This window comes from Hylaeus anthracinus, unplaced genomic scaffold (genome assembly GCF_026225885.1).
Source record: "Hylaeus anthracinus isolate JK02 unplaced genomic scaffold, UHH_iyHylAnth1.0_haploid 11985, whole genome shotgun sequence".
Classification (NCBI taxonomy): Eukaryota; Metazoa; Arthropoda; class Insecta; order Hymenoptera; family Colletidae; genus Hylaeus; species Hylaeus anthracinus.
Genome location: NW_026534333.1, coordinates 8,449,500 through 8,470,169, shown reverse-complemented (window position 1 = coordinate 8,470,169; position 20,670 = coordinate 8,449,500). Strand labels below are relative to the sequence as shown.

The 20,670-nt window shown below is 37.3% G+C and overlaps 2 long non-coding RNA genes across 4 annotated transcripts in view; one reads left to right on the top strand and one right to left on the bottom strand.

Annotated features, from left to right (window-relative positions):
• Positions 1-816: 816 nt before the first annotated feature.
• LOC128887362 (uncharacterized) overlaps positions 817-20,670 on the bottom strand; it is a 36,569-nt gene continuing 16,715 nt past the window's right edge. Inside the window, exons 1-3 of one of the 3 annotated variants that reach the window (XR_008460024.1) lie at positions 14,339-14,827; positions 13,679-13,941; positions 817-1,544 (exon numbers count right to left, since the gene is read on the bottom strand). This is a non-coding gene — a long non-coding RNA (uncharacterized LOC128887362). The other 2 variants (XR_008460022.1, XR_008460023.1) reach the window with 2 other exon arrangements.
• LOC128887363 (uncharacterized) lies at positions 12,209-15,605 on the top strand. Its single transcript, XR_008460025.1, has 3 exons — positions 12,209-12,233; positions 15,045-15,281; positions 15,426-15,605. It is a non-coding gene; the product is annotated as an uncharacterized LOC128887363 (long non-coding RNA).

The following is a 20,670-nucleotide window of genomic DNA, read 5'->3' as shown; positions in this document are numbered from 1 at the left end:
AGAATTTTGTATAGTCTTCTTATTTACTATTATACATCTTAATTTTAATGTCTCAGTCTTAACCACAATTCCATCAGTTGAGCATACAAGCATGATATTTATCGATAGATCGTCCATACGCGTACGCAGCATCGAGAGCTATAAAAATTGTTCTCGATACGCAATCCCAACTGGGTCACGCAATATCAAATTACAGCGGAACTGAACACCAGCTAAATTCCAATAAATTAATATGAATCAGGGCTCGCCGTTCATTTAGGAAGTTGTGCAACTCCGCTTCCGTTAGAAACTGAGTACACTTTTGCTCCTGTTTAAAATCCGTTCACTTTGCTATTCAGATTTACTTCCTTCATTAAGGAAACGAATGTTTCTCGAATGTGCAATCGATTGTCAGCTGCGTTTGGGGCAGAAGTGTTGCAATGGCGTAACCTATATCGATTCCACGTTTTTCACTCTTCTTCGTATTAATTTTCGAAACAATTTTCAAATTACTGGGGCTTTTCCATTCTGATCCGTTTCAGTTATTTTACTTTAGAAAGTCTAGCGTCTATGTTTTCAATGAAGCGGGAGTATGCTTCATTTTATTTTAGAAAGGACGATAACCAACTAATAAACATTTATTGATAGTGACATTTGCTGAACAGATGAATTTTCGTTGGCATTCAACTTGCAATATTATTAATAATAATTCAGGAAACGGTAGGAAAATGGAGGTTCGTATGTATCAGTAAAAGGATATATAAATAGCTGTGCAAGGATACTGAATAAAAAGTGAAAGTCTTCTAAGTGAATAGAATTTATTCATCGACAGTCAAAGTTAATAATCAACTATAATCGTTCTCAACGAGATTATTGGTCACCTTCGTAGATGCATTAAAGTTTTTACTTGCTCCATAACAATTGTGTATGTACATACCATACACTTAATCTGTTAGGTTATTATACACTATTAATTTGAAGAAGACCAATAATCTGGTAAACTCTGCTCGAAGGGCTTTTTCACCAACTAATTGATATTATAAATAAAATCATAAAACAAATAAACGTACAAAAGTTTAACACTGAATGCTTCAAAGTTTTTATAAATAAATTCTTCAAAGAACTCGCGAAACAGGAGTATCCACTTATAAGAATCTACAGCTCTGTTATTCACTCCGTCTGTGAACATTAAAATCAGCGAACGAATCGATAATTTAATCGAGAACGATCGACTCCACGTCTGCGGCCCATTTTTCGCCGTGAAATCGGTAAAAGTTACCCACGTCAAGGTTTCGTTATACCGTTGAGGTGAGCGAGTTTCGTGAACGAAATAAAAGGTCGATTCGTCCTTCGTCGATCATCGAAACGAAAGTCGACGACCCCGAGGAATCATCGCCCCGTAAAACCGGAGCAGATCCGCGTCGATCTCGAACAAAACGCCTGGTCGACCCATTTTCGAGCGTCGTTCGCAGACACGACCGCTCGAATTCACTTTGCATTGTCCTCGAGGCATGCACCACACCTTCTCTGTACGCCCACGCACATTCCTCGGCTTCTGTCGTCGCCTGAAACCAAAGATAAACGAAATTCTCGTCGCATAAATAAAAAGAAATTTAATGGCATATAAACAAAAGACGTGTTCCTTCAGTTCAATTTCCTTTGGTTTTGATTTCTTTTATTTTATATTTATATTCAATAAGCAAGGAGGATCATCAAATAAATTCATGGATCATTTCACAAGTCTTTACGTATCTATCCAGGTTTAATATAAGTATACACACACGTTCTATTGGTTCGCACCACACAACTTCACATTCAATGCATTTTTCTGTTTGATGATTCTAGCATTGGAATATAAAAGAGTATCACAAAGATCACAAAGTGTCATAAAGATCACAACGAATTACAAGGCTCAAACACGCCCACAAGGCGTTACACGCGGGCGATCACAAAATTCACAACGGGTTACAAATGATAACAAGAATCACAAAGCTATCACAAATGATACAACAGATCGAAAAGGATCATAAATGATCACAGCTACTTACGAGTCATAAATAGTCATAAGGTCGCGGAGCATTCATCACAAAATGAACATTCATTCTTCATTTATTACTCGAATAAAATTCTGTCCAACTTGACTGGTGTCTACCTTCATGTGACCTCCACTTTCATCGCCTCAAAGAAATTGCACGTGGATTCTTGGAGTCACTTCCGGTCTAAGCTCCAATCGAAACTGACCTTAGGCAAGGGCAGTCTGGAGGATAGCGTGATTGATCGAATAAGGTCTCGTCCTCGAAATACCTTCACTGTCAGGATCATGGAGACGCGAAAAGAGGGACAAGGCGGCCTCTGTGCAGACGTTCGATACGGCGTGGCTTCTTTTTCGTCGATTTTGCAATCTTAGCGTAACGGAGAAGGTGAAAGGAATGGAAATTGTCGTAGGAAGTGCGGTAATTATATTTCCACGGGCGTGACAAGAGCGCTCGAGCTATGCGACCTGATAAGCGAGTAGCTGGATACACAGATCGTGTATAGGCGTTCTTAGAAATTTCACCAATGAACTATTTTGTACAGAAAATATTTGGGTGAAATGTTTAAATGGAAATTTTAACATTCATGATTAAACTGCGAATTTTATGCATTTATTAACACAACCAAAAGGTTATTTATACAAAACGAAGTATTATTATTATTCTATTAATTAATAGAATATATTCTACATGCATTATGTGTATATTTTGTATATGTTTCATATTGGTGTACGACATAAATGTATAAAACCTGGAGTCTATCTATGATCAACAGGATTATAATGATGTTAAATTGTGTCTTCCTTAAAGCAGGAGACTCAAGTAAAACGCTGAAAATAAGGCTTTCCTCACGAATTTATTATGAACAAACAGCTTAATGAAATTACTTGAAATTTTGTACTCGTTTCTATCCGTAATTGAAATTACAGAAACAAATTTTTATATAAAGATCGAAAGAAAAGATTTTATATAAATTTTAAATAAATAATGTTCTGCGCACCACGGTGGCCATTTTGATGCCAGAGGAAGTCAGAGAACAAAGAGAAATAATTTCGCCATTGACGTTCGAGGCAGATATTAAAGCGAGATGGCTCGGGTCTCGACGTCTTCCACTGTCACTTTCAACTTTCAACTCTTGGTAATCGTCGTCCTTCCCGCTGCGAGGATTTTTTTTCCTCTCGGATGGCGTTGAATGCGCGTCGAAGGTGTAACGATATACCCACGCGCGTTGCGACACCTCCGCCCATTATCCTCAGGAGAATCTCGCCGGCCAGCCATCGACGAAATATATAATTTTCTAATTCCCATAAATTGGATAACCGTCGGGAAGATTAATTGCGCAATCCGCTCGATCGGGAATAGCTTCTCGCCGTGAAAGTCGTGAACGGAAGTTCCGGGACGATTCCGCCGCATCCGACGTTTCTTAAACTTAAACGCCAGTTTCGTAGGATTAACTACGGCTAATTTACCTTGAAACTTTTCGTCGTAACTAGCAATGAAGTTTTTTAAGGACGTCTGGAACGGTTGGTCGTGCGATAAAAAATTCAACTAGGAGATTTGAATTACAAAGAATTAACGGAGATAATTTCGTCTGCCATTTTTTACTCAACTGACAGCGAGTTGATTAAGGGTGTATAAAAAATTTTTATTTGTTTATTTCAGAGAGCTAAATGTATTCTCATTATTTAAGGTAGTTGTTTCGAGTTGTTGTGAACTATTAATTTTCAATTTCTTTCACAGAATTACGAGGAAGAAGTCAACCAAAGAACGCCTTTTTCACGTTTAACGACTGTTTTTTTATTTCAAAGCACCTATTATTTTAACGCTCGATGTCGTGACGTTTAACGACGCTGAACACTAAAATAAAGGAAAAGAAATGATGGTCGACGAAATGATCTCGCTATCCAGCAATTGCACCCAGATTTATTGTCACTTTCACTTGCGAATGCCAAAAGTAACATCGTTGATAACATCGACGATAAAAGAGCAGCGATTAAGAAGCGCAGGGTCAACGAAATTATCGCTCACTGATAATTACGACGGGTTAATTGCCCGTTACCAAAATACTTGCGATGCTTTCACCGAAAACGAATTGATTGCGTATGTTTCTTGGTACCATAATATAAATCGATCGGATATTTACTAACATTGCGACTTTACTTCTCTATCAATGAAGCAAGCTATCGACCATTCCGCAATTGATTACCTGTCCATTACTTCCATCCGCCGCGGTAAAATGGCGAAATTGCTAGGTATACTTATGAAACGACGCGCGGCTAGGCTGCATCGCTTCGACTGCTTTCTTTAATTCGCTTCTACTCTGAAAAAAAAAAATACAGTACGAACAAAACGACGTTTATGTAACATTTATTGCCTTATCTTCCTTACATCTTGGGTTTATCTTGGATTTATCCTCAGGGCTTTTAAAAGTAATTGGGAACTATTCGTTAGAACCTTACGATCTTTACGCGATTAAAGGTTACACATTCAAACGTTGAGGTCAGACTTTAATAACAGACTGTTAGCTCCACGTCTCCTCTTACACATTTATATACTATGTACGTCACGTTTTATTCACTTTTTTAATCTTGAAATCCATCTTTTTGCTTAATAATGACGTTAAATTAATAAAATGGGGAAAAATTGAACATGTCGGCATCCGGCTACTGGCGAGTAGATTCAGATAGTTGCGAGATAACGGCGTGATTATACGGGACAGATACAAATGAGTCTTATTAAATTCATTACTTGGCGCGAAACGATTATTACACGATGTGTTTACAAGCATTTTATTAAATGCTCGTCGATCGCTTGTGTTTTCGGCACACTTCGGTTTATCAATTTGATCAACTATAATGTAACGAAGAAATCATCTGGCCTAAAGTTTCTCTTTGCAATTAAAAATATGAAAAAAAGAAGAAGATTCTTGTACTAAGAATTCATGATTCACTTTTCCTTACACTCATGCAAAGGCTTGAAATTATTTCGTTTAATCTTTTTAATTATTACTTCCAGAAACAATTGTACAATTCTGAAGGTGACTCAAAAAACTAGAAGTCCATATAATAAAAATTACTTGTGTCTTTTGACTGATTTTCTATCGTTATTCATTCGTTCACCAGCGTTTGTTTTTATATAAATCCTACGAAATTCCCTCCAATTTCTTCAATGCAGAAAATCAGTTCGGACTCGTTGGAAGCGATTGGTATCACCTGGACGGACAAGGTGCACTGTTTAGCGACGCTCGCGATAATTCTTCAACGGCTACTGGCCGAGCAGCGTGCAACGGAACGCGTTGCAACACCCACGTCCCATTATGCGGGGTCATTCCCATGTTTTACGCGGCAGAGAGGATCCCAACGGCTTCGGCCCTGGATTACGTGACGTTTGACAGCGAAAGTTAACCGTGGCCGGCCCCAGGGTGCCGTGCAACACGAAAACTCTCGTTTCTCGACCTCTCCAGAGGATGAGCCAGCTCGAATATCAAGAAGGCACTCTAGCTTGAAAGGCAAAATGTTTCGAAATTTTCGACAATTTTATTTCAAAGAAACCGAACGAATGTGTAAACATAGAATTTCAATGTATGTAGAATGAGAATGTATAACATATGATAAATATAAATAATAATAAATGGTAGAATAAATAATACATATAGGTATAAATATACGAAAGTATTTATAAATATGGAATAAACTGTAGGAACTTTGTAATTACTGTATATACCAATTTCTCCTGGGTAAAATATGTAATCGTATTATTAGACAGAAATGCAAACTGAAAATAGAATTATTAAATTGTAGGAGCTCTATCATAAACCTCAAATATAAAGAAAATATCGAAAAGTGTTGATATGACAATGGTTTTAAATGAGATTTCTTGACTTGCACTATTCCGAATGTAATAACATGTTTTATTAAATTGTTAAGTTAAATGGAGTATAATATTTTATCGAAATATTAGAGTAAATAAGGCACAATATTTAATATGGAGCTTTTGTTAATTTTACAAATTTAATCAAACTCTTAAAATAAGAACAACACGGAATGCATTAAATTGTTAGGACAAATGGAACCCAATATAAAATGGCAATTGTTTCCAGTAATATAATATTACTAAAACAAATAGAAATTTTATGGACAAATCAACGATACAAATTTTGCGTCCATCCTCGTTTAAATGAACTAGAACGATAATGATTGCGAGTTTGAGAATAACGAGCACCAGGTCCTCTCGAAGCTTTCATCATCGACGTGGCTGCGTCAAACAGAAAACGAAACTCGACGGAAATTTTCACCTTTATACACGCTTCCACAATTATCATCTCGCAGCGAAACAAACTCTCCCAATTTGCATTCCGAACACTGTAGCACAAGCTCCCTCGAAACTCTCTTTCGAAAATAATTTTTACCTTCCACACTGGTGTTTCTTCTTTGAGAAAGCAATTAAATAACTGCACACGAAACAGGAAATTTCATCTCGACGTGATATAATAACAAAGTGTCAAGTCTTATGACACGAATAAATATTTCCCTCGACACGAAATTCCTCAGCATTCTAAAAAAATATTTCTTTGAGTATTTAGTAGCTACCAAACTTTCTTTAAAAATTATTAGTTACAACTAATTAATTGTTTTGAATAAGTTACTTTCTTTAATGGTTAAATTCGTGAGCTTTGATTAAAGTTTCGTTACTTAGATAGAAGTAATTAAAGTTTGTTCCTGGGACTTCCAACACATGCCAATATACGTTAAGAGTTCAATTACCTACATCTTCGCAACGATGTCTTGTATCGCAAAACGGAAAAGAACTTTTCGATCTCTAAAACCGAGGAATAAAAGAAATGAACTGCATCAAGTTTCTTCTCTCTCTGAATTGTACAATGAGCTCAAGAAATCTAAGAATCTTCTACTACTATACTTCAAAGGTTAAAGAACCCTGGTTTAAGCTATGCCATGACTTAAGAAGGTTAAGAGCCACTGTCCTAGAGATTGAATCACATAAAGCGACCAAGTAGAACTCAAAGAACTACACGACACAGTTTTTCGGCTCCAGGGCCATTTTTCAGGGCCAAGGTCGAGCGAAACACAAGTCTACGTGAACACGATCGCTCCGAGACAAATTGGCGTGATCACGATCTCTCGATTCTTTTGTTGATCGAACCACGCAGACGAGCGCGAGTGAAAGTGACAAGAACAAGGTTGTGAACGTTACAAAATCGGAAATTTCTCGAAAACGGCTCGATACCTAGCGACGATCGTATCCTGGCGCTGAAAGACGATGGTTGCGCAACAGTCGTGAAACGATTATCGCTAATATAATAAAACGGTAGCCAGTTGAACGAATTAGAAGACAATTTGAAATTAAAGATTGATTTCCTGTTCTTTAATTGGAATTGAATACATTTCTCAGCGTAATCTTAATGGATCGATCGAGTTCTGGTAATCGATGTTCCACTTGGGAAGGTGTGACATTAACGGAAGTACAAGAAATGGTGATTGCTGTAATCGATGACTAGATAATCGACGTTCTACTGGACTGGTTGCTCGAAGCTACGAGTAGAGATGGGCTTTAGGACGATCGAGCTACCCATGCCAAACGATTTATTTTAACTAGATCATACGCGAGTGCAATCTTCGATGTGAGTTGCATAAACTATTTAATCAGGATTTTATGGAGGGATATAAACCCTCGCAAGAGTTAAAGGATTATGTGTCACGTGCAGTTGTATAGTGAGAATTCAATGATTTGTAATAGAAAGAGAGATCAGCAAGTACACGTACATTAATAAGCGTAGAAACTATATCCGAAGACATAAGTGCAGTGTGTTTCGAGTACAAACGACCAGAAATTGTTCCAATTACAACAATATTCGGACAATGCAGAGACGATACTACGTTTCAGAGGGTGCCATTAAGTTTCACCCGGATTTCCACGTGGAATACCTCGACGTTTCCTCGCGAAAGCGTGAAAAACCAATATCCACGACGCTTGCCGTGGCTTCATCCACGTTTCACCGTCACCTTTGTTGCACTCTGACAACGATGAAACAAAGAGAAACTATCTGTCAAAGTTATGAACGAAAAGGCTTTGTGAAAAATCTTTTTGTAATCATTTTCCATGATCATGCTTCCTGAATGTCTTCGGTTGTGGTTGCGAATCGAGAAATGTGATTGATATTAAGAGGAGGACTGGACAAATAAACGTAAATCCTGACCGTTTCGAGTGGCAATATTTAAACATTTTCTACTGCCAGTTATACGTGACACGTGTGATCAAATTTATGCGACAAGTTTCGAGGGAGTTGAATTCTCATTTCGCAGAGAATGACATTTGCGGCAGGAGTTTGCACCCTGCAGGCGTGAAGTAATCGATATGCGGTGTGAACGTGTGCGATGATAGCGTGGCACTGAACTCCGCCGATGAAAATTATTGGAGAATTGATTCTGAATATTAATTGATCATGTAAGGTTAAAATTATGGGAGACTTTCCTAAGAATTGTATTTTAACTTTCACTTTTAAAATCGCAATGTTTGCAAATATCCACGAATATTCATTTATTCACACGGTTGGCTAAAACTTCAGCAATTGATATTTCTTCTACTTTACAACCGACTAATTTACTTTAAGGAAAAAGTGATTCGACATTTAGTTGCATTTCAATTTACAGCGAGCAACGTAGAAGATACCTATTTGAAAACGAGATTAAGGATGCATTCTAATGTAAACTTCTGAACAGAGAGGCTTATACAAGAGACAATACACAATTTTGCATTTAACAATACATATCTAAAAAGGTAACAAAATTTTGCTATGTCATTTAAGATACATTTTGTTGAATGCAAATATTTTTTTATTATTACTTAGTGTTTCTTTTTTTAATTTTCAGAGGAGCTTCCCTTTTCAGACGTTTGCACTAGAATGTATCCTTACGCGCTATGGGAGAACACGTTGTTTTCTATATGTTCTGAATACGTCTACGCGTTTCAAACAGTTTTTCTCGCGCAGCCACGACTCGCCATGTTTATTTATCACGTGTCCACAAAATTCGGTTTAGAAAGGTGATCGGTAAGATTCGGGTCATCGAGACTTTCTTCGAGACGTGCTCAACGTCCACCTGCATATTTTTTTCCAAGCGTTCCTTTTTGATGGCAACGACTTCGTTTTCGTCCTCGAATTGTCCAAAATTATTTCTCAAATATTTCCTCTCGCTTACGAGGAAGTGCTCTGTCAAGTCACAAGTCTTCGCAACGAATCAACAACGACTCACAATCGTTCACAAAAGGGTCACAAAGATTCATAAAAATTCAAATGAAAATCTTTTCTCATAAGTAAATTGCAAATTTAACTCATTAGTGATACAAGGCACTACGAAAAAATACAAGCTAATGCATACATGAATGGATAGAATCCACAGTTTGTTCATAAGTTTCGCCTAATTTGAAACTTCAAGAGTTAAAGGAAGCAACTGTTTTCTTCTTGTAGAATTTAAATAATTCGTGAATGAAAGGGTTGACGTTCTCGATAGCATAACGAAGCTCTACTCTATAACTAGTACTCAAATTTTCTGACCACTTCGTCCACTTCGTCAGTAAAAGCGAGCAACGAGAGTCGTAAAAAGTGCTCGAAACGTTGAAATCGCGATAAATCAATTGGAATGGGACTCGCGTCAGCAAATATTGCTGGCAAACAGGAACAGGTCGTGCTGAGACTCGTAAAGTCGTTGCTTTTTAAGCGGCGCGACCGTGACTTTAAAAGTACTTTTCCTTTGTCCTGGCGTGTGATTCGTCGCATAATGATCGACCGACGAGCGCGTGTCTTGAATTTAACGTTCCTGCGCTAACAGAAAGAATATAATGTGGTTCGAAGAACCGGAAGACATCATTGTTATTACGTTAGGAACTGGTGTCGCAGTCGTCGCAAGGAAATGTTCCCTGTCGAGCTTGACAACACCATCGAATCAACCTTAACCATTTTTAAAAAATTCTCAACAGGTACTCGAAAAACAACTCGAGCCACGAAAATGCTGAAAATGAGGAATCCTGAACTGATGGCTTCGAAATGAAGCCAGAATCGAGAAAAACGATTGTACGAATATTTTTGCTTCTACTTTGCTAAAATGAAATATATTATTCAGCAACAAATATGTCCTTTTGTACATTTATTATTGGCGATGTACATCCTGCATATTCATATAGATCACGCATATTCCAAAACCTGGAAGTTTAGCATGGGAAAAAAGGTAATGGGTTCTTCCAAATATATACTTCTTTTCAGAGAGGAAATATCTTGAGGTATTCCCTTGCAATATCAAAGGAATCTCCTGATCCTACTCTCACATATGTACCTGCTCGACTTCATACCTTTTATACCTCGAAATCGTAGAATCGTCCCCTCGAAATGCTTCCTCCTGCTTTCAGAGAGTATTAAGTATGTATTATTAAAAAGTCCCACGACGAAACGGTGCTCGTATGTTTCTCAATCATGGCGACGCTAGAAAGCCGTCTTACGAACCGTTTAAAGTTAAATGTCAGAAGCATAGCAATGTTAATTTCGTCCGCGGAAGCTTCATAAATTGTCTAATATATCGGTAAGCACAGAGATATGGATAATGAACCTTTCTACTTTCGTTATCTCGTTTTTGACGTGGCTTTCACCAATTAAGAGAATTAAGACGTGTCTTAATGTGAAAAAATCACAATTCATAAGAACTCACGAAGGGTACGCAAATGTGTTTATTAAGGATTTAAAGGAAAACATTCATATAAATTCACACACAGTCACAAGATCTCGCAAACATTCCTAAGTATTCGCAAAGGATACACAGAAACATTTACGATGGTTTTCAATGGAAAACATTGATAAAAGTTCATAAACAGTCGCAAGATCTGGCAAACATTCGTAACTATTCACAAAATTGCAAAGAACTTCGGAAAAGTTCGAAACGTTTATTAAACGTTTGATAAACGTTTCATCGACAAAGTAGTCGCGAACTCCAGTTTGAGACAGCTTTCACTAATTAACAGGTAGGGATGGCTGCAAACTTTGCAAGGAATTCAGTTCCTGGGCTCCCTTTGTTCGTTCCGTGCAATGAATGAGTGGTTCGGTGAGGTGACGAAGAGTCGATTCGAGGAAAGCTTGTGAGCATTTTCTCGCCATCGATGGCGAATCGATATCGAGCTGGCCGTGGCGTCTATTACGAGAAATAACGGAAGGCTGTCGCTGCAAGGTGAACCACCTTCCTCCTCATCTATGAACAAGACTGGACGAGTGTGTCTGCTCGAGCAGAATTTCTCTTTCAATTCCCTTTCAGAGAGTATGGAAGCGGGAGAAACGTTCTCTTTGAAGGCTCTATTGGTTCACTAATCTATTTCCGTCGTGTTACTGGCGAAAATCTTCTTCTAAATGGCTTCGCCATTAATCTTCGCGACTTCCAGGAAGCTCCTTTTGATGAGCATAGTTGCTGGCATACTATTTGCCATGCTACGATTGACAATTTAAAAACTTTTTCCAGCGGTGAGTGCAGTAATACACACTTTCAAGTGACAAAACGGAGACTGCCTATTCACTTGAAAGCTGGGTGGCAATTTTTTTGTACCTTACCTACTTGTCCAAGTACCATGTTTCTCTTCCTCGTATTGATCTGCAAATTATTATACTCGCTTCTCTCAAGCGCACACACACGCATACAGCCACGAACAATTTATTGGCTACAAAAGAGAATAGTAAATGTATGAATACTGTCACATATTTTTCTATTACATTTCGTAGTGATATTATATCGTAGGATTAGAAAGTGAAAACACCATTTTATAGAGCTCTGAAAACTGGACAAAACGCAATTTATTTTCGAATAAATCGTTTATTTATCGATTGATAAGTACAACATTTAAGTAATCATAAACGCATCATGAAGCAAAAACGCATAATATTTTACTGCCTTCCCATTAAATGATTTATGCAAATAGGAATTTTTACCAAACCACGTGACAATATTCTCGTCGAAGTACATCAATCAGAAGGATTCTGAAGAGAACTCGAGGAGTAATATTCACGCGACGTCGGATACGAAAAGATCAAGGTTTGACAAGAAATCGAAGCCTGGAATCAGGTTAGTGAAAATAATCGCGATTCTCAAGGAGGCCAATTTCACAATAGCCGTCAGGTGTGCAATTTTCGGTTTTTAACGTTTTTCTTTTCAGCCACGATGAATGAGTTGCAAGGTGAGCCACCTTTTTTCTCGTCGCCGCGACTGAATGAAAGCGGAATGCATTTATAGACCAAAATTGGTTCGTCCTAAGAATGACAACGATTAATATAGTTGAACTGAACAATTCATTCATTTTTGACACAGTCACATACCAACTATATCAACATACTTCACGAAGTTATTTAAGTTATTTTTTCCAGATGGATAATTTTTTATTTAATTATTTTTAAAAATTTCACTTATAATTTTTTTTTAATCGTACAATTAACTGTACTTTCCACCAGTTCCACTATTTCTACCTACATTAACATACTTCACGTAGTTATTTAATTTCTTTTTCCCAAATGCTTCATTTTCGACTCGATTATTTGTCGATATTTTTCAATAATTTCTTTATAACCCGTACTTTTCACTGGTGCAAAAGTATTCGTCAAAAGGTTACTTGGTCGACTAAAAAACGTCCATAAAGTCGAGACTTTTTTCAGTGTCCGGCCGTATGTAAGCCATTAAACGTTGTAATGTCAAGTTGCAACCAATTGCAGTCGCGAGAAACGACGATTCACTCTCTTCGAGAATTACTGTCCCTTCTTCTCGACATTTTTTCCCTTCACGGTTTCTTAGATAACCTGACGTGGGTCGTCGCTACAAGGTAAACCACCTTTCTTCTTCCCCGCGGTGATGAGCGTTCTATAATTCGCGTTTAGCCAGAACCGGGGTAATTAAACTCGTGTTTGATCGACGATCAGGACTCGGTTGACGATCGAACACAGTAAATTCCTTCGCTCTCAAACTGGATTCCTCGCTGTTGTAATTTACTTTTTGGTTACTTTCAAGTGACATTCCGTTGGAGAGGTATTCGATTCTTTTCGATGTATAATGCCGGTTCTCATTAAAAATTAATTCAAATAAACTCACAATAATTTACAAATGGTCACGAATGATCACAAGCAGTCACGAAGAATCTCAAATATACACACAAATTTACGATCATTCACAAACTGTCACAAATGATCACAAGAAGAACTAGCAACAATTAGCAGGCGTTCGCAAACCGTTCTTAAAACGATCACAAGAAATAACAAAGAATTTTTCAAAAAATCTCACAAAGTAACGATCATTCGCATACAATTAGAAACGATTACAAGCACTGACTACATCTCAGAAATGTTCACAAATGACCATAAGCACAAATTCACGATGATGTACCAATAATCACAAAGAAAACGTAACAACAGCAGTCAAGCATTCATAAAGTGTCAATTATATTCAGAAATAATTCACAAACGTTTACAGACTATCATAAACATTCGTGAAGATCGCAAAAAATTCTCTAGATATAGATAGATCAAAATAATTACCTGTAACGCTAATTATTTCATGGATTGAATATATAATTGCATCAACTCGAAATTCATCGACGAAAGTGGAGTACACGTCCCAATTCAAGTTTCTACTTACAATAGGGGACCATGTTGTCGATGTTAATGATGTCGACGTGGCAATGGCTGTCCCACATTAAATTTCGAGGTTCCACGCGAGAACTTGAAGGTACAACGATGGACGATGACCCGCCCATGGTCAAGGTGAAAATCACGTCGTCGGTAGTGCGCGTCCATCATACGAAAGAGTCTTCCTTCCGGCACGTGTTCTGAATCGAGTCAGACCCGTTCGTTGATCTACGAGAGACGATCTAACCCGGTTTAAATTATGTCCATCGATCTCTGGAACAAAAAAATTGTGCTGTTGAAATTTTTGTATCATTTATATTATAAATATAATTTCCTTTTCTATATAATTGAGGATGGATTACAGAATTTCATTAAATCAATCTTTCTTTCCAACATAATAGTTCTCAAATAATTCGCAACACATTGCGATACAACGATCATTAATTACGCGCAACAAGCGTTGCCCTTCCTTTCTCAAGCTGTTGTCTCAAGCTAGGCGATGAAATGACTTTTTGTAGCGGAGGATGGTGGATGTCCAAGTATCATTCTAACGTCAATTTTCAATTGGTCACGAGCGACGATGGGTGTCGACAGTGACATTACGGTAATTAGCGCGAAATTCGTGGCAGCGAATGAAATAACAGTCATCGCGTTGAACTATAATACATACCACGGTGCAGCGCGTTATGCGCCATAAAAGGCAAGAAGTCTCGGTGGCATCACAAAGGCCGATCGAAAGGTGGACGGCAGCTCTGGGCGTGCCAGAAAAACGGAGGACTACGCTGCATTCCCGATGCATCTAAGTAGGCGCGTATAATTATGCGCATCTCGTATTTCGAAACGCCTTCTATCTCGTCTCTCTTTGGCGTTACGCGCTGTGCCACCCGGCTCGAGCTGACTTTCCCATCCTCGACGGACCACCGACGCTATTCAGCGAGAGAAAACCTTCGAAACTGACTCTCGTGCCTTTTCAAAACCTTTTTTTAGTTGTATCATTACTCGTCTAAATTATTCGTTACATAGAGTCACGATAAATCACAAGGAAACACAAATATTCACAATAGGATCACAATAAATCACGGACGATCGCAAAGAAACAGAAGTAATCACAAAATTGATCGAAAGTTTTCGTACGATTCAAATTTGTCAACTTGTTGCTAGATACTAATGAATGATTCACAGTAATTCACAGCAACACAGAGACGTTCACAAGCAACTTACGGATCATACAGAAACGATTCACACAACAATTACTCACAAATGTTTTCGGAGAACATAATTCACAAGAAGGAGTCGCAAAGGAGTCGGATGAAATATTATAGAATTCGGATTGAACTTGTTGCCCCGGACTCATAATAATTCATAGTAATTCACAGTAACAGATGGAAGAATACGAACGATTTACGGAAGATTCGGAAGCGATTCGCAAAGGATCGCTAAGGATCACAAGCATTTCTAAAGAGCCATGGGTAAGTATTTATGGACTGGTTGGGAATCGGAGGCAACCACGCGTTCCATGATCGACGACGATCTCGCAGAGGCACGAAGATGGTTCAAGGAGAGGTTGCGATTGTAGAAAGCATGAAGGAAGACGAAAAGAGCAGGAGAAAAAGGTCTGTAGGTTACTGTGCTATTCGATTAAGTAACAGTGTAACCTTCAGCATTCGATTATCGCGTGCAAAACGTATTTTCTACGTTTGCTCGGTGAAACAGCCCTCGAGATCCAAGAATGAGACGAATAAATTAACAGTTCACAGGAATCGTTGTCACTTTCGTTGGAAGGTGACGGCCACTGTTCGACGATTTCTGGAAATCGATTCTTGGAAGAGAATTAAACGGTTGTTCGAGGAACAGTGTCTCTTGGAAAGCATGCATGATTGAGAAAGGGTTGAGAATTCTCAAAACTTTAAATTGGGTATTTAAGTAAATCGATTGGTTTTTATTTGGAGCAATTATATCTTTAAAAATCCTGAGAATTGTTCTTTGCATAGAAGAAGACCCCGAAGAAACAAATGCTTTTTTTTACATCTGTATTATCGTAGATATTGTATTAAATACAGAGATTATAAAATATTCGATATAATATTGATTCGTTTAGAAAAAGCAAATGAAGAAATATTGAAATTAAAATAGAGTAAAGCAAACATCCAGTTATCAAATGTTATAAAATAACATCTGAATATTAATTTCACTTTGCATTAAGTTCACTATTTCCAGAGAATATTGCTTATAGTACCAAGATTATAATGTACCGAAACATATTAAAATCTTCTACTCAAAATTTAGTTTCGTTTAAAGCACAATAATCCGCTCTTACGGAGTTTGATCGATAAACGAAGCAACTGAAGAACGACAAATAACAGCGTAACGTGACTTGGCCAAATTTTTTCAATCGCTCCCAAGCCAAGGGAGGGTCATCAATCAGACAAGTAGCAAACAAGCTGAAAAGCCAGCAAGGCGGAGGAATCAAGGTTCCATTAGAGATATTCTCGGCCGATCGTTGATTTTTGTGGCGCCTGGCTGCATAGGTCACGGGGAAAAAGTATAAATAAAAAGAAAAAATGAAAGAGGAGACAGTGAGACGCGCGGACTCTCGTGAACTACGAAAACTGGTTCCCAGCGGCTCCCCCATATTTATTCTACGGTGAACGTGTGCCCCCGTTGGCATCCCGACGTGTGCATCCCGTCAAGGACTCGGCTCGACACGCGTTTAGAAATGCCATTGGATCCTCCTGGATCACAATGTTAAGGAACGTTCATTATCGCTAACGTTCCGTCTGCATAATGATATAATTCACGAGTCAGTGATTGAATCGACCTTTGACATTATCTGTACATTTTATACCAAAAATTGTATTTTAATGTATCGATAAAACATCAATTGCGTAGAAAATTAACAAAATACTAGGGATCAATATTTGACAGTTAGAAAATAGGTGCTACTTACTTTATTAAGCTTCGAAGAATGATATAATAATAATAATAATTGTATAGATATTTCTTTGATTTGTGTTATCATACATGGAAGGCTTTCAGAATTTTCAAGACAATTTTCAAAACAATTATATATTTATTTATGTTGAATGTTTGTGTTGATAACAAAGGTTTTAGAAGAAAAAAGATATGCATTGAGTACGTGCCTACTCCCTTCAAATATTACATTACACCCAATTTGAGTTTAATATGTCGTATGAAGATATAAGAGCGAGCTTCAACTAAATTTAAAATTAAATCTGAGTTATACTAAAACTATTTTACCATTTGACGTATATCATCGTCTTTCCACGTACAAAGAAGCTTGAAACGAAATTTAGAAGAATCTAGCGTAGGTAGCTGTAACATAAAACCCAAGCAAAATGTAGTTTTCAGATGGTCTGACTAAATCGACTGCTTAGAACGAACAAAAGATCCTGTTTCGTATCCTGCTTCCAATGCGAGGCATCTGTTCTCTCCCATTTTGTGCTTTATCGAAGATATCGCTCTTTTATAAAGTGCTTCGTACCGTAATGGCCGCCATGGAATCTACATCGCTGTATATTATAGCGTGGCAGTGATATCGGATCCTTATGGAGCCACGCTAAGGCGGTTTCAATGTTAAAGTAGAACCTGCACTGACTTTCACGTGAACATACAATATAATACGTATGATAACATAGAAGAACAAATATCTTTGCAATTATTCTTATTATTTAATCTTTTAAAATATAATAAATAGTATTTGTTTTAACATTTCCAACTTTTATCTTTTAGAAAGTTTCTTCTAAAATACATCTGCGCTTGTCGTGGTTATCTTAAGACCTTTCTTTAATAATTCTTCTCATGGACCAATGTGATATAGTTGTCTTCGGGTGTGTTACAGATTATAATTCACATTGAAGTTGCGATGAAAGAATGATAATTGAAAGGAACTCCTTTCAGAAGAAAGAAACCTACCGCGTTACGCTTAAACACGTGTTTCGAGATTAACGACCAGGAAACGACGATCTCTCCTTATTCAATCAGTGCACGGTTACGAAGTTTCGTGGGATTGATGAAAACACAGTTGTCTGAGAAATCAGATTGCACCCTTAAGCCTCGCGAAATCATGAATCATTGGTTCTTTGTGCTCGTGTCAATATGCATGCAAGTGTCTTCAACCTTACCCATGGAACTCTCCAGACGTCGATCGTATTTCATTGCGCAATTATGGTCTCGTTGGAACGTTGGTAAATGACACTTCCTGCACACTATAGTTAAGTGAATAAGGTATGCATCTAATAAAATGTGTACATAGTTGCATAAAATATGAGTAAAATAAGTATTCATTCAACTTAGTAAAGTATGAATAGAATAAGTATTTATTTGATCGAGTAAAGTATGCATAGAGTAAGTATTCATTTTTCAAAATTAATCTCAACGTTTTGATCATTGATATCGACCCCTTTTAAGATAAATATAATATAAGCTCTATAAAAGTAAATATAATTCCTGGAAATGTAATGTGTGAAACCATAAAATAATCCCAACCCACCATTTCTGCATTGACGTAACTCGATGCCTATCATAATTTAAATTGCCTCTTTATTTTCCGTTAATAACGGTTGGAAATACGCTCCTGATCTATTTTTACCTCGGAACCTTTCACGCGCCTATTTCCGAATGATTCAACGATATCCATACCCAGTTTCATCATCGTCGTTTGCTCCACATTCTAAACAATCTACGAAACGTTTAATGCACCATGAGCCCTGCGTGCTAAATACTTCATCCTTTTCAATTCTTCGATTCCTCCATCGTGGCTGGTATGCGTTCCCACTCGAATGCGTTTGGGCAACTGAAATTCCATTCTAATGAGGCGTTGCACCGGAGGTGCAATTACCCAAGGATTCATTCCACGTTTTATCGATTCCTGACGTGGCCTTAAAACTGGGACTAATTGCCAAAGTTCGTACTCGGATATTCGAATATTTCAGTGACTCAAACGTTTCACTCGCGAAGACAAAAGAAATTTATTCAGTCGATGTCCAAATTTCTAAACAGATAACGCTGAGGATAAATATTTAGACTTTCAAAATCAGTGATCTCATGGTGATAACGTGCTTTATTAGGTAGCCCATTTCGACACGAAAATTATGAAGCGTGATTATCTCGAAGAAAAAGTAGTGACTAACGACCAGATAGTCATCAGTATTAATCAAGCTATCCTTATTAACGTTTCAACTAATGTGCTCGAGTCATCTTCGTAATGAACGTAATTATTAGATGTACAACGAGTACAGCCCGAAGAATACAATATTATGAAATTACAATTGTAAATTACATCCACGATATAATTTCAATTTTATAAAATAATTAATCATTACTTGTAACGATATTATAATACCTGGTATAATTGCACTAGTGTTTCCTACGACATTCAGCGCAATGGAACACAAATAAAGCAGAAGAAAAAAAAATATATACATGTCGAATTGAGTAACCTTCTTCTTTTCGAAGTCGGTTAAAAATAAACACTTTAACTCGTTTCAACCCTAGCCTCCCCTAATTTAGAAGTATCTAATCTCCTATACTCCTACGTATATCAGACAATCATTCCCTGCTCATTAAAATAAAAATAAAACGCATCTTAGTGTGTCTTCTCTCGAGTTTCAAGTTCCTAGGAATTTTATTTAAATATTCAACGTTTTTCCAAGGCATAAAGTAAACCCGTAATAGTTTTTTTATAGCAGTGTTCACAATACGAACACGATACTGTTATTAAACGTTATCTGTAACAGGTTTCGATATGTCTCAGGATTTATTTAGATTTCTGGTGAACCCTTACTGAATCTTCCTTATCAGCGTGAACAATCGCAATTAACAACTAAAACGAATTAAGTAAAATAAGAAGCATGACTTTATGCATGATAAATCGAGCAAGTTTGATAACATTGTCTTAGAAACGTATAATTAATGTTTTCGATATCAAGTCCATCCTTAGATTAATGCAAAACAGTTTCTGAAAGAAAATTGTGTGACATGTGCGACTAACAAAAAAATTAAACCAACCAAGGTCTATCTAACAATAACTTCACTACTTCAAATCTTGCAAAACCATTTGAGTATGTGGAAAATTTACTCATTAAATTTATATTATATTTTCAGTATATAATTATGTTCTTCTTCTTCTAAATTATAGAACGAAATATTTCACACTTGAATTGAACTGTTCTAACTGAATAAATCGTCATGCGTTGGTTTCGCTCGTCACCTCTTACTCACAATCAAATAAAAATTTTGCCTATCCACGGCACTGGATCTACTCGAAACTTTCGCAACGGTTTGTTATTGAGAACGAGCGTGCCATGAATCTGTTTTCTTGTACGATTTCGCAGAACTCGTGCGAACGTCATCGATAAAAATCAAACCTGAAATTCTGTTACCTGAAATGCTCGATTGTAACGAATTATTCACGGAGCGACAGATATAAAACGTCACGAGCTGCTTCCTTCAGTGGTGTTAGAGATGTCAACAAGATTCTTCTTAACCTGTGGATCGGCGGTCGCCAACCTTGAAGGGTTTAGCAACTGGCACATAAATCACATAACTTTCAGGAAGCGGCTCGTTCAAATCTTGTAGCTGATATACAAGGTGAATCGCGTAACTTTACCACGAGCTAATTTTAAATAACTCTTGCACCAACTGTTGAATACGAAATCTTTCGGTGTATAAGTTCCATTGCATCGAAGGAAACATAAATATTATGTACGAATTTTCTTGAATGATCAAGGATATTGTACCGTTATTTGTATATCGTCATTTTGTATAGAACTTTTGATTTTTTACTGAAGTTTTCAGTACAGAATTTCTTCTTCGCAGTCATTATTAAAAATATGAGCAATAAAGCTGCGTAGTTACAAGTCAATTGGCGCTAGAGTTTAAAAGAAAAAAGAATCGATAAAGAGATCTCTTTCTACGTTTATTCCCAATGTATTTCTTCAAAGGAGAAAATCCCCTTAGATCATCAAATCGCGTCGAAGACGT